At 36.8% G+C, this 15,461-nt stretch overlaps 1 pseudogene; it reads left to right on the top strand.

The window, feature by feature from the left end:
- The first annotated feature begins 11,881 nt into the window (after positions 1–11,881).
- On the top strand, positions 11,882–12,537 carry LOC123246569 (annotated as a pseudogene).
- The last annotated feature ends 2,924 nt before the right edge of the window (positions 12,538–15,461 follow it).

Here is a 15,461-nt window from a genome sequence, read left to right on the forward strand (position 1 = left end):
GAAGAGAAGAGAAGAGAAGAGAAGAGAAGAGAAGAGAAGAGAAGAGAAGAGAAGAGAAGAGAAGAGAAGAGAAGAGAAGAGAAGAGAAAAGAAGAGAAGAGAAGAGAAAAGAAAAGAAGAAAGATGCCAGGGTCATTGCTGGATTCTTATACCAAATCTATATAGTGTGATGTTAAGAAAATAAAGAATAAAAAAAATAATGTGAATTTATAACCCAAACTCACTGTGCCCTACCCTCACTTTTGAGAAAATGAAAGCAAAAAGTTGAGATTTTTGTTTTTACCTTAATTATCTAGGTTGGGAGTCAGCAATTTTTACCTATGTGCAGGCTAATTAATCTACGGCACCCCTGAGAAAACCTTCAATCCACATCCTCTCTGACCTCCTTGTTTCCCCATTACTCAACCCTTCTACCCAGTGCATCTCTCTTTTCTTTATTGTTCCTCTTAAAACCTATGCAGCTTAAGCTATTTGTTGGCGCTAGACATGGGAAATAGTCACTGGTAGCCTCAATTCTAAGATAAGAAGATAAAGCCTTTCTTTACCTATTGTCTGCTTTTTACATGGAAGCAATTCAAAGATTATGTAAAATGTTCCCCTTCCCTAAGAAGTGCTTCAAGTTTTTCTGCAATTTAACTCCCTTTCACCCCTAGCACAAACCCTCTGCTCTTACTAACAAGTAAACATAGGACTTTATTTTCAAAGACAAAATTATAACTTAAAACAGTTTTTATAGACTCTTTGACCCCTGGGTATATATACTATAATACAGTCAAAGCTCCATGATTTCATTGGTTTGAATATTTCCTTCATGGGCACATAACAAGAGGTACATATGTCTCATTTTTTTTTAATTGTATTTTTTTCCAGATTCCACATAAATACAATTTCTTAATATTTGTTTTCTAATATTTCGCAATTCATGTTCTCTTTCCCTCCCATCCTTCCCCTCTTTCCTAAGTAGGCAGGCAATATGATCTAGTTTGTACATAAGTTTTAAAAAATAAATTCTATTTTTTTTCCAGAAGGCTACTTCTTAATAGTTGGGCTGGGTTTCATGAATTGCTACAACTGTATAAATTCACACCAGGTGGCCAATCTTCTAGTAATGAGACTTTAGAAAGTAAGTAAAACAACCAGAGAAACAGAAAAAAAAAAGATTCATAATCATTAGATTTCAGAGTTGAAAGGGACCTCAACAGCTATCTTAGTCCAACTCCCACTCATAAGAAATGTTTTTGTTTTGCTTTATTTTCCTGATATGGAACCTAAATTCATCTCTTTAGCACTTCTGGCCAACTCTGCTATCAAGTAGAAAAGAAAATCCAATTCCTCTTCCGTGTGACTGCCCTTCAAATACTTAAAGATAACCCACAAATCTCTTCTCCACCTACCTGCCTCCAGTTCCTTCAACTGATCCTTGCACAGGCTACTTTTCAATTTGTCACTCTCTCCCAAATCGTGGTGCTCTGAATGAAACACAGTATTCTAAATATAGTGTGGCCAGAACAGTGTCCAAAGGCTTCATTCTTGGGACCTTGCACCTCTCATAATACATCTCATGATTATTTTAGCTTTGGGGACACACTTTTGACCCATATGGAACTTAGGATTCACTAACATCCCTGAATTTTTTTCCCAGACAAACTGTCTAATCTCATCTTAAAATATTGAAATCAATGACTTGAATCCAAGTGTAAGAACAATCACTGAGTTTATAATTTGTAAAGCCTTCCTGATTTGGGAGGCAATATAGTGGAGAGCATATGAAATTTAGAATCTATGTTCAAAACTCAGCTCTTCCTCATCCTGCTCCTGGATGACGTTTAGTGTATTACCCAATTTCTCTGGGCCCTGTTTTCTTATCTGCAAAATAAGAGGATTGAGCTTGGTGTCCTAAAGTCCTTTCCAACACTAAGGAACGTGCCCAGCATGTATTGTGCTCTGCTAGGATGGTACTTCAAAACCCAGAAGTACCTGAATATTTGAATAAATTAATGAAAAAATATTTACATTATGTACAAAGCTTGGGGTGGAGGGTCAGGGAAAGAAACAGTTACAAAGACAAGAAAATCTGTTTTGTCAAGGATCTTCCGCTCTAACAGGGAGGCCATGTAAGTATCACAATGCAAAAGCATTTAACATACTTTGCTTAGACGTTTAATAATTGTTTATAAAGCTATAGTTTTCCTAGAATGCTAGGTAATCTTTAATTAACCTCTACTTAATATTACCAGATTCTCACACTTAGTATTTTAAATTAATACCTTTGAGAAACTTCAAAACTATTTTTCTACTTTCGTTTTTTGCATATACTTCTCGGTGCTCACTATTTTGATGTCTGAATAGAAAAACAAGAGCCAAATGTTTAAATGTAACCTACTTTACCTACTCTCTACTATTTCAGATTCATAGATGCTTCATAGCAAGGGACCCTCAGCATGCAAAAAAATGTATGTATAAGCATAGGCTTTAACAAATTGTCTTCAGGAATAATAAACTGGAGGAATTCCAAGTGAACTGGAACAACCTCCAGAAATTGATACAGAGTGAAAGGAGCAGAACCAGGAGAACGTTATACACAGAGACTGATACAGTGTGGTACAATAGAATGTAACAGACTTCTCTATTAGCAGCAATGCAATAATCCAGGACATTTCTGAGGGACTTATGAGAAAGATGCTACCCACATCCAGAGAAAGAACTGTGGGAGAAGAAACACAGAAGAAAAACAACTGTTTGATCACATGGTTCAATGGGGATATGATTAGGGATGTAGACACTAAACGATCACCCTATTGCAAATATTAAAAATATGGAAATAGGTCTTGATCAATGACACACATAAAACCTAGTAGAATTGCGTGTTGGCTATGAGAGGAGGGGGAGGGAAAGAACATGAATCATGTAACCATGGCAAAATATTCTAAATTAATTAATTAAATGAAAATTTTCAAATTGAAAAAAAATTGTCTTCAACATTCTTGTTTCCAGTTTGGCAATGCCTTGCCAGAAAGGAGTAAAACACATACAAATATATACACACAGAGTAAATGATCTGTACCCATTAAAGGTAGTCTGGACTAAAAAAGCTGAACTATGCAAGCAGGTTTTATGAGTAGAGTTTGTCTACCAAATTTAATTAGACTACCAAATGAAGCCCAACTGATAAAAAAATAAATAAAAAACAGAAATGGGAAAATTATATCAGTGTAAAGGATGAATGATTTGTCTAGCATCACACAGCCTGTTGGCTGCCACTGAAGAATGCACTGGCCTTTTGTAGAGATGCCCACCCAACAGCAATTCCTGACACTGCTCACTCTTTTACCAGCAACATAGAGAGCAAAGTATAGTTGATAGAGAGCTGGCCTCAGGGACAAGATGACCTGGGTTCAAGTTTCACCTCTGGCACATACTAGCTTGGTGATTCTGGGCAAGTCATTTAATCTCTCAACAATCTAGACAACTCTGTAAGACTGTAGGTTCCACAAAACGTGCCAACCTGCACTGGGAGAGGGAGCTTCCTTACTTGGGAGTTCTCTATTCCAATGCAATCACAGGTCCCTGTCCCTATGTCTGTGCACAGCCATAAAACAATTCTGAGGGAAAAAAAAAAAAACTCCTATTCTTGGTGCAGCATTTCCATCAGATCCTCCCCTAGCAAGATGGAGTTATGTTTCTAATTAGAAGGAAAAGATTCGACTTACTTTGATATTCTGCTCTTCAGTCTGTAAGTCATATCCTTCTTCCTTCTGAACCTGGAATCCATCCTGAATGTGGATCCTTCCTTAAATTTTCTCAGTCCTGAGTGTTATAAAACCAGAGAGATAAAATTTTTTTCTTGCCATTTGGGCCTTTCCTTATGGACGGAATTAACACCAATATCAGTACGGAATTGGTACATGGATTATTTGAAGCATATGATCATATGATCATAAGTCTATATATAATTAATTTGGGAACAGATGGGGTAGTTCATTTAAATTCTGTGACACTCTTTGATATCCTGAAATGCTAAGGAAAGTAAAAGGCTCTTTAGATTTTCAGGAACCAATTCCAAAGATGTCTGCATCTTGGAGCTATTGGATTATAATAAAGGCGGCAGAGTGATTCAGGGTAAATAAAAGGCACTGGATTTGAAGTAAAAGCACCTGGGTTTGAATCCTGGCTCTCTCACTTACAGTCTGTGTGACCTTGGGTTGGGCACATTGCTTAACCCTTTCTGGGCCTGTGTCAAAACAGGAAGCCTCTGAGCTCTCTTCCCCTTCTAAATCTGCAGACCTACACATGCTGGCAGACTCAGGACTAGGTAGGGAATTGACTGGAGTAAGATAACCAGAATGCTAGGGTAATGGACACTTTATTCAACAAATTAACTAACTCAAATTTTAGTTCAACTCACAGGTTAACTCAGAGTTAACCAACCAGAACATTTTCTATTTCTATTTGTAGAATTACACTCTCTGTAAAAGATCCAGAATTCCATTTTTCTGTCTTGATCAATATTTATTCAATACCCCAGAGATCTATTATTTATGTCATAGATGTGATCGCTCCCTCCAAAAATCTCTTTATAACATCTAGAAATAATCTTTGAGAATTCATATGGCCCCCAAATTCATCACTCAGCCATAAGCTATTGAAGAACTTCAAACTTAGCTGAGTGGGTGCTTAGACCATATGCTTCCTGTTTGACCTCGTTGAGCTGCCTGACTTCTACAGTCTCCTCCGAAAAAATATTTACATTTTAATATTTTATTTGTATTATATATTATATTTATTACAGTATTGATATTTTTAAATGTGTTCCCCTTTTATATGAAAGAGAAATAATAACAACAAAGCATTCATGCAACACTTTAAGGTTTGCAAAGCACTTTACAAAATATTGCTTTATTTTATCTTTAAAACAAATCTGGAAGGTAGATGCTATTATCACCTTGTTTTATAGATGAGGAAAATGAGGCAGTGACTTGCCCAGGGTCATACAACCAATAAGAATCTGAGACTTGATTTGAACTAAAGTCCTCCTGACTCTAGGTCCAAAGAAAAAGAGGATTCCATTTTTGAGTTAGAATGGAATTGTATTAAATGAATAAATGAAAAAAGCTTATTAAAGTATTTATTATCTGCCAACTACTATACAGTAAAGGCTGGAGATACAAATTCAAGTGACTGAGTCCCTCCTTTGAGCTTACATTCTTTTTTTTCTTTTAACCTTTACCTTCTTTCTTGGAATTGATACTAAGTATAGGTTCCAAGGCAAAAGAGAGGTAAGGGCTGGACAACTGGGTTTAAGTGACTTGCCCAGGGCCACATAGTATCTGAGGCCAGATTTGAACCTAGAACCTCCTGTCTCCAATCTTGATTCTCTATCCACTGAGTCACCTAGCTGCCCTCTTTTTTTGATAGATTAAATTTTATTTTTTCAAAAACCAAAAATCTATTTTCTCCCCCTCCAACTTCTCCATTTCTATTTTTCAGAAAGGAAAGTAAAAGTTTTATGACAAATATGTCATCAAGCAAAATAAATCCCTACCTTGGCCACCTCCAAAAATTATAGTCTTGTTCTGTGCCCTGCATCCATATAACTGTTAGGAGATGGGAATCATGTTTAAGCATTCTAATAAGGGAGACAACAGATGAAGCTGGATAATTGTCATCTAGCACTTAGCACGGTGCCCAGCAATACAGAAGGTGCTTAGTAAATGCTTAATGACTTATTGATATATATTTGAGTTAAAGTCAGGAAAGTGTCAGTACACTCACAGGGCTGGTGATTCGACCCATTGGGCAGCCAACTAATATTGCCTAGATATAATTATGGCTCCAGAGCAAGAATTACAAGAAGGAGAGAAGGTAGGAAAGCAGTCCAGGGGAAAGCAGTCTAGGCTGAAAAACAGGCTGGAATGTGAATAAAGGTCTGGTCTGGGTGGGGACTGAGGCTGGGCCTCCTAAAGAAGAGTGGATTTATTCTTAGTTAGTTACTCACCTTAGCCTCAGGGGGGGAATTCCAAAGAGGACTGGATTAACTCTCTCCCAAAACCTACAGGACATTTTCTGACTCTGGGGATAGAGACACAGCCCAGGTAATGAGAAAAGGGGCAGAAGCAGAGTGGATGTCAAGATGGCCAAAGCAGATGGCTTGACGTAATATGAAACGTGGCCTGACCTAGAGCCTGAGGCCAATTTGCTCTGGTGGGCTAGATGAATTTTCGAAAGAAATGGATCTTCAGCTTGGCTTTAGAAATATTGTCATTCACAGAGAATTCCATAATCTACAGAAATACCATAAAAGTAGCATTTATTGTAATAGAATTTTATTTATAGTTATTATTTAAACAATGTTGCTTCAAAAAATAGTGTGCAAAACTTCATCACTAACAGGTGTATATACATACCTTTATTTCCAGTATATCACTTTCCACACATACGGGAGTTCAGAGAGGTTGTGATAAGAATAATATTCCCTGGAGCAGCTGGGTGACTATGGATAGAGAGCTAAGCCTAGAGACAGAACATCTTAGGTTCAAATCTGGCCCCAGATACTTCCTAGCTGTATGACCCTAGGTAAGTCACTTAACCCCAATTGCCTGATCTTGCTGCTTTCTCTTCTGTCTTCGAATTGATTTTAAAACAGGAGGTAAGGGTTTGGGGGCGGTGGAGGGGGCGGTAGAGGAGAAGAATGATCCCATCACTTGGGTGCAGAAGGTAAGGAATTTTTAAAAAGAGTACTCATCACATGAGGCACCAACCTACAGAAAACATGAATGACCACTGGTTAAAGTGAAGAATAATTCCCTTTTTAAAGGTAAATATCAAAATTAAATGAACACATTTACTATATTGATTTTCTCTAGACACAGGGAGAGAGAAGCTTCCCATTGTCTCTCCTTATTTGATTGACTTCATGTAACAAAATGGATCAGTAATCACTAAAGCAAGATTCCTGGCTGTATAGCAGTTTCTAAATATGGCACCCTTCCTGAGTGGGTAGGGAAATTCTCTTAAAGGGAACTCCCTAAAGAATCACAATAGGCCAAGGAAGCTTTCAGATGTCACCTCTCACAAGCCCTAGTCATGCTGGAGAAGCCAGTTCTAACATCAGTTGTGAAAAAAGCCCTAGTTTTGAAAATAAAGAACTCAGCCCATCACTTTCCCTCTCTGGCTATCAGTTTCCTCCTATGGAGAAGATGTTGAGGACTCCTTCCAGCTCTGAGTTTTCTTTTTCTCACACAAGACACTCTATCTCCCAAAGGCAAGCATTTTCCTTGGTTTCTTGCCATGCCTGGAATTCTCTTCCTCTTCATCTTTGATTCCTGGCTTTCTTGGCTGCCTTGCAGTCTCAGCTAAAAGTCTGATCTTCTGGGAAAAGGGTTTTCCTAGTTCTCCTTACCTTTAGTGTGAAATTTCCCTCTGAGATTTATCTCTAATTTATCCCCTATATATCTTGTTTATAGTTGCTTGCATGCTGTCTGCCACATTAGACTTTTTTTTTGCCTTTTTGTTTGTTTGGTTCTTTTGTATCTGCCTAGTTCATAGTAGGCACTTAATAAATAAATGCTTGTTGACTTCTTATGGTTCTCCCCTTCTGGTTCCAGCGTGGTGACACAAAAAACTGTCTTTACCTTTCTGTCACCTTGTCTCCCCTTCCTCTTCCCCTAGCCCTTAGATTCAGTTCAGGAATGAAGTTCAGTGTCTCTAAAGAAATTATAAACCTAAAAATGCCCATTCATAATGAAACCAATAAAAATCATGGTGATTTCTGCTCATGAGGGAAGGTGCTACCCTTTTCTTTATCACACCCATCTATGTTCCCTACAACACAAGATCAACTGCAATAGTTACAAAATGGGTTTCTATGGAATGACAGTGGCCCATCCAGACCTTAAGGGAGTTTCTCCACATTAACACCTTTTCCCTACTATGAACACCTACATATTTGCCATTGAGTACAGTAGATCTTCCATATCTGTGGTTGATTTTAGTTATTCAGGGTTCAGGAGTGGAGCAAAGGTCTTCTTCCTCTGCTTGGGAAGTGCACTGCTTTCACTTAGAGGAATTTTTTTTTAGGATTTTACTTTTGTGGAAAGGTGGGCAGCCCAGATTACTGAGCTGAGGGGTAGAAGCAGGGACAGAGATCACAGTATTTTACAGCCAAGTTAACTTGGGTATGTTAAAAGTTAAAGCAAGAACTGTAGAGAGTTGGGTCCAATTTACAGTTTCAGGCAATCACTGGGGGGGGTGGGGAGTCTTGGAACATATCACAGAGGAGGAGGTAACAGGATGGTGTGGAGGGTCAGAATACTATATGATACTGTACATTAATGTACTTTATTATTACTCTAATGTTGGTAATGTCTTACTGTGTGTTTAATTTATGAATTATATTTTATTGTACAAATGTACGATATACCAGAAAATCATATTAAATATGACTCTAGCAGGTGTTCCCTTACAGACATGGTTTCAGCCACCCATGGTAGGTCTTGGAATGGATCCCCCCTGTATACCAGGGGCCCTACAGGATCACAAAGAGTTCAACATGACTAAACAACAATTTAGCTCTAAATATTTTTTTAATATTTTTTAAGAGCAAATTTTTGAAAAATAATTTTAAGAGGTTAACAGCTTGTTGAAAGATTGAAGTCCAAGAAAGATAACCATAGAAAGTACTTAAAGTCCAGGATAATTCCTGTGCCTGGAATTGCATCCCTAAATCTTAGTCCTCAGTTTTCAGGTAGATGGGTACTGATGTATGATAGAAATAGCCCTGGATCTGACATCAGAGGTCTACACCTGAACCCCAGCTCTGTTGTTTACTATTTTGCTCCCCATGTGATCTTGAGGAAGTTGCTTCATGTTTCTGGGCCCCAATTTCCATAAAAATGAAAGTGATAGACTAAGATCAACTCTAACTATGTACATCGCTCCTCTTTTCAAGAAGTTTCAGTAGCTCCCTATTGCCTGTAGGATAAAATAAAAGCTTTTTTGAATTTTAATTTTAAGGGTATTATATGACTTTCACAGCCTGTGCTAAAAATATATTTCCAGAATTATTTCTCAATACTTCCCCTAATATGCCTTAAACTAATCTAACTGACCTGCCTTTAGTTCCCCACTCATTTCCTAATGTTTCATCTCCTGGTATTTCTTTGAATTTTGTTATTCATTGCATGAAATTTTACTCTCTACCTTACCTCTATCTCTTTGAATTCCTAGCTTCCTTCAAGGTTCAGTCCAATTTCCACCTCTTCAATAAGGCCTTTCCTAATAACTAACAATTGTTAATCAAGTTCCTACCCGCCCTGATTCAGTTACTTGGGAATTATTTTGTCTTTTCTTATCCATAAACCTATTTCATCTCCCCCTTCCCTTCTCCTCCTCCTACAGTAGTATATAAGCTCTTTGAGGAACTGTTTTGTTTCTGTGTTTGTGTTCCCAGTGCCTGGTACATAGTAACTGCCTGTTGAATGAATGAATCAATCAATCAATAAGGTCCCTTCTAACATGTGCTTCTTTACATATCTTAAACACTGAGTACATATTCATATGTTTGAAAAGACAGAAGATTCATTTTATAAGATCCTGGAATTATAAATCTAGAAAGAACCACTAAGGCTATTTAGTCTCACAGCTTCGATTTTTGGAAACTGAGGTCTAGGGAAGTAGAATGACTCACAGAAGGTTACACAGGTAATAAGAATCAGAGGTCTCATTTTATCCTGAGTTCTCTGGCTCCACAGCCAATATTCTGCTCACTCTATCAATAATGTAATTTTCTTACTTAAGGAGGCCCACATTCTTAATTTTTTTGGTAAATTAATTAATTAATTTGTTACATTAAAATACTCAATTAACTCCCTTGCTCTACTCCCTGCCTAGAGAAGACATCATTTGACAAAAGGTTATATGTATATATAAAACTATATCTTACTTATTTCTACATCGGTTCTTTCTCTGCAGGTGCACATGCACAAGTCATTCTTCAAAAAATATTTCTGTTAATGTATATAATGTTCTCTTGGTGCTGCTTGTTTCACTCTTCATAATTTCACGTAGTAAAGAAAAATTATTTTGAATAGAAATGGTATTCATATTAAAGCAGTCAGATGACTGAATATAATTGAGAAAACATTTTTTTGGTGGATGGAGGAAATGGAACCACCAACTTGAATTTCAGGGATCGAAGCCAATTCCCAATCCAGGAGATGTTAGTATTCATATATTGAGTCAGGCACTCTTTGGGGAAGGAATTTTTTTCTGCTTTGGCTTGTCGAAATCTCTACTCTTACCAGTTTCAAGGAAATTTTAGGTGCTGTATGAATTATGAAAGTAAATATAGCCTAGGTGTTTCAGAATCATATTTTAAACAATGACATTCTTTTGAACACAAGTCAAAAATACAACTTCCTTCTGATTCTTTCTCTCACCAGATTCTGAAATATATACACAAAATCCACAATGACCTGAAACATAATATAGTCCATCAATGTTCACAGGAATTTAGAGCTGGAAGGGACCTTAAAAATTCTCATGCTGCAGGCCTCTTTTCTTTAAAAATTTTAATTGTTAATGATATTTTTGTTTTTAGCATTATCATCATTTTTATATCTATTTCTTTTCTTTCCTTCCCTAGAGAACCATAATAAAGAATAAAAAAAATCCAAATTGCTTCAAACCTGACAATTTCAGAATGGTCGTTCCCCATTCACAGCTCCACCAACTCATGTGCTGGTTTTCCTATAGCTCCTGCAACATTTATCATTTTCCTAATTTTGTCACCTTTGCCATCATGATGGATGTGAGATAGAATCTCTGAAATGCTCTAATTTGCATTTCTCTAATTAGTGTGATTTGGAGCATTATTTCATTTGGCTTTGGAAAAAACTGAATTTCTACCCTTAAGAACAGTCTGTTCATATCCTTAGACCATTAATCAACTGGAAACAGGTTAAGAGTTTCCTTTTTTTTTCTTTTTCTTCCTTAGCATTTCTTATCTCCATACAACTCCAAGAGTACCTCCAGTCCTGAATAGGCCAATTAAAATGAATACTTTAAGAACAAACTAGAATATAACATCTATAAAGATAAAAGGAAATAACAGAGGAATGAATGAAGGAATAAACGAAAAAACATTTATGAGGTTCTTACTCTTACCTCGAGTCAAGCACTATCCTAAGTCTCAAGGATGTAAAAATAAAAACATAGACAATACCTGCCCCCAAGGAGCTTGCATTCTAATGGGGAGAGATCACACATGTAGACAAGTGAACTGGGAGAGGCACTTTGATCTATAATAATAATTCTAGCTAGTATTTAGATAGCTCTTTAGTTCGCAAAATACTTTACAAATATTGTCTCATTTAATTCTCACAACAGCCCAAGGACATAGGTGCTGTCATATGTTGATTTCTACAGATGAAGACATTGAGATCAAGGTTGACTTACTCAAGTTCAAACAGCTAGTAAGTATCTGAGGCTGATCAGAGACCTGAAATCTTGGCTTCAGGCCCAACATTCATCCAATGAATGAAGCAATAATTATTTATTAAGAACATACTATGGAGATGCAGCTACGTGGCTCAGTGGATTGAAAGCCAGGCCTAGAAATGAGAGATCCTGGGTTCAAACTGGTCTTGGATACGTCTTAGCTATATGACCCTGAGCATGTCATTTAACCCTCATTGCCCAGCCCTAACTGCTCTTCTGCTTTGGAACCAAAAAAGATTGAAGGTAAGGGTTAGGGGGGGAAAAAAAAAGTACAAAGTCTTCTCCACCACTGCCAAATAGAAAAAGTGACAGTCCCTTGTCCCTCATCACCGGTTGCCAACTCCTCTTCAAGACCTGTTCCAAAAAATTATTTTTAAAAAATATAATGGATTATTGTGAAGTTCTAGATGTGCAGAGACATACCTCACTGAAGGATATCAAAAAGGCCTATTGTAAATTGGCATTCAGAGTGGTACCCAGACAAAAATCTTGAAAATAAAGAAGCAGCAGAAAGGAGATTTACACAAGTAGCTGAGACATATGTGGTGCAATCAGGTGCTAAAAAAAAATGGAATATCTATGACAAATATGGGAAAAGAAGGATTCAATTATGAAAGTGGAAGTCATTTTGATGATCCATTTGAATATGGATTCCCATTCTGGAATCTAGATGATGTCTTCAGTGATTTTTTTGGTGGAAGAGGCCTGTTTTCATTTGGCTTCTTGATCCATTTGGGGAGTTAAAGAGCAACTTGGAGAAATAGAAGCAGAGGCACAGGACCCTTTTTCTCTGCCTTTAGTAAATTTCCAGGTTTTGGAAGTAGACTTTCTTTATTCCATACTGAATTTACCTCATTTGGTTCAATGAGTTATGGAGGCCTTATTTTATTTCTTTAATGTCATTTGGTAGTGGAGGAATGGGTAACATATCAACAATGACTAAAATAGTTAATGGTAGAAAAATCACCAAATGGTGAGAATGGTCAAGAAAGAGTAGAAGGTAAAGAAGAGGGCCAGTTAAAGTCCTTAACAGTAAAGTAATCAGGAGCAGCTGCTATACTTGGAAAATGAGTAATTCAACACATACATTTAATAGAAATATTAAACTATAACAAGTACCATTTTGGATTAACAGGTACTTTTTTTTTAAGATTTCAAAAGAATTCTTTCAGTGTAATTATCCCAAATCTAAAGTATTTATAAATGACTCATCAAAACTTTTATTTGTCATAGAATTTTGAGGTTATTGTTGGGACTACATTAATAGGACTTCTTTTTTTACCTTTAAAACTGTTACAAACTTCTGCATGCACTTTACTTTTTATTAAAATCAATCTAAGGTGAAAATTGATCCTTTAATAGTGCTAGGGCAAATGTTCACTAACTCTAGCATGAATCTTGCTTTTCTATTTTGTTTGAAATATGAGCCAAGTAGTAGTTTAAGTCTACTGTGACGCTAGCATTGCCAGGATTAATCTTTTTTTTTCCCTTAATTTTTAAAAGTATTTAGTAGTAAAAGGTGTTAACACATTAGTGGTAATACATTTCTGGTTTGAAATGAATTAAGGACGTTGTCTGGTTGTGCATGATTATTGGCAAATTAGTAAGTTTTGACAATTGTTTAAATATGTAATATTAAAGTCTAGGCAAAAAAATTTTAAGGTAAGCTAATAAACTGATTATGATTTGCTTTTTAAAAAAGAATACTGTTTCAGGTTCATCCTTTTCTTTTCTCTTCTTTTCTCTTCTTTTCACTTCTTTTCTTTTCTTTTCTTTTTTAAACCCTTACTTGGAGGCAACTGGATGGCTCAGTGGATTGAGAGCCAGGCCCAGAGATGGGAGGTCCTGAGTTCGAATCTGGGTTCAGATACTTCCTGGCTGTGTGACTCTGGGCAAGTCACTTAACCCCCATTGCCTAGCCCTTACTGCTCTTCTGCCTTAGAACCAATACCCAGTATTGATTCTAAGATGGACTAGGTATTGGTTCTAAGGCAGAAGAGTTCTCAGTCCACTGAGCCACCCAACTACCCACTTTGGTTCATTCTTAAAAAAAATTTTTTTTAAAAAGCATATTATATGCCAGATATTATACTACTGGTATTGGGCATACCCCCCCCCCAAAGCAAAAATACTCTTTACCCCCAAGAAACTTATATTATAATGGGGGAGACAACATGTATAAATCAGAGCATCCAAGATAAATACAGAGTAGATGGAAGATAACTTTAGTATAGATGGGCAGGGTAGGGGTGGGAGAAGGTAATTGGGAGGAGAGATCTAGGAATGACCTCATGGAGTAAATAGAACTTGAGACTTAGGAAGCCATGAAGTCTAAGAAGACAGAGAAAATCAAGATTAAGAAACTCCTCTCCCTAAATATATTCTTCAAAGGAAGAAAATTCAGACCAGAAATGGAGGCCAAGTCAATGTCACCAAATAAATCACTTGTTTCTAAATCAGTCATGATTGGCTGTTATGATGCTCTTTAAAAAAAAAAAAAAAAAAAAAGGATGATATTTTCCTGGTATCATTTAAGTAGAAGGTCCAACTTTCTCATTTTATTGATAAGGAAACTAAAGGCCAAAGAGGCTGGGCAACTGCAACAGAACAGGAACTAGAAACAGCTCTTTTGCTTCATAGGCTAATCCCTTTCTCTAGGCAACAAGAACAATTAGCATCTGAGGACCTGAGTTCAAATTTCACTTCTGATACTCCCTAGGCCTGTCCTAGCTAGGTGGCACAATGAAGAGATTGCTCCCACTGGAGTCAGAAAGACCTAAATTCAAAAATAGCCCCCACCCTTACCACTCTTCCACCTATGAGACAATACACCGAAAGTACAAGGGTTTAAAAAAAAAAAATAGCCTCAGATACTTATGTGCTGTGTGACTTTGAACAAGTCATTTAACTTGTCTTCCTCAGGTTCCTCATCAATAAAATGAGGATAATAATAGAACAATCAAATTAATTTCAAAACAGGTTAAGCAATAGATCACCTAGATTCAATCAGTGTGCTCACGGGACTATTCTGAGGAAATAGAGCAGAATTCGTTGTTATGATGTCTCTTGCCTTCAAGATTATATTCTAAATCAGAAAACTGAATTCACATAATTCTATAAAAATAAAATGAGATTAGGTTCTACGTCATTCTGAAATAATTCTTTCTCTAAAGACATGCTTTGATTGATTCCATTACCTGTATTTTCTAATTATACAATTACCCCTTCCTAGCAAGGCCTGCACTGTCTGAGTATTTTGTGCCTTGATGATGAACTTTGATCCTCTGATTTGTTTCAAATCTACCTAAGTATTTCTCTAATCTCTCTAGATTGTGAGCTCCATGAAGGCTAGGCCTGAGTCCAGGACACTTGATCATCTCCCTCTAGGCTTTACAAAGTGCCTTAAATGGAGCAGGGTTTCAATTATTATTAAACAAAAGAATGAATCCAATTAGACTTCTGTGTTTAGGAAAGATAGAAAGAAAAGATGAAATTTAGTTTAGCAAAGCAAACTAACATTTAGAAGTGGATATGCCTTATGACTGAGGTATGTGCTGAGGTTCCTATGGTAAGAAAAACAAAGAGAGAGAAACAAAGAAATTATCTGGTAACATAAGAAGCTATATATATATATGCATGTCTGTTATCCAGTTTTTTTCAGGAAAAAGGAATTTTTCCACTTCACTTTGAATGGGGACATAGCTACACTCACAGCCCAGCTTTGGGGGACAGGAGAAATGAGTTCTAAGGGGAAGCTAAGTAGCACAGTGGAGAGAGCACCAGACCTGGCTGGATTCACACCTGGCCTCTGATACTTCCTACCTATGTGACGCTGGGTAAGTCTTTTTTGCTTAGCCCTTGTCCTTCTGGAAAGAGAGAAAGAAAGAAAGAAAGAAAGAAAGAAAGAAAGAAAGAAAGAAAGAAAGAAAGAAAGAAAGAAAGAAAGAAAGAAAGAAAGAAAGAAA

The sequence above is a fragment of the Gracilinanus agilis genome, chromosome 4, assembly GCF_016433145.1.
Source record: "Gracilinanus agilis isolate LMUSP501 chromosome 4, AgileGrace, whole genome shotgun sequence".
NCBI lineage: Eukaryota > Metazoa > Chordata > Mammalia > Didelphimorphia > Didelphidae > Gracilinanus > Gracilinanus agilis.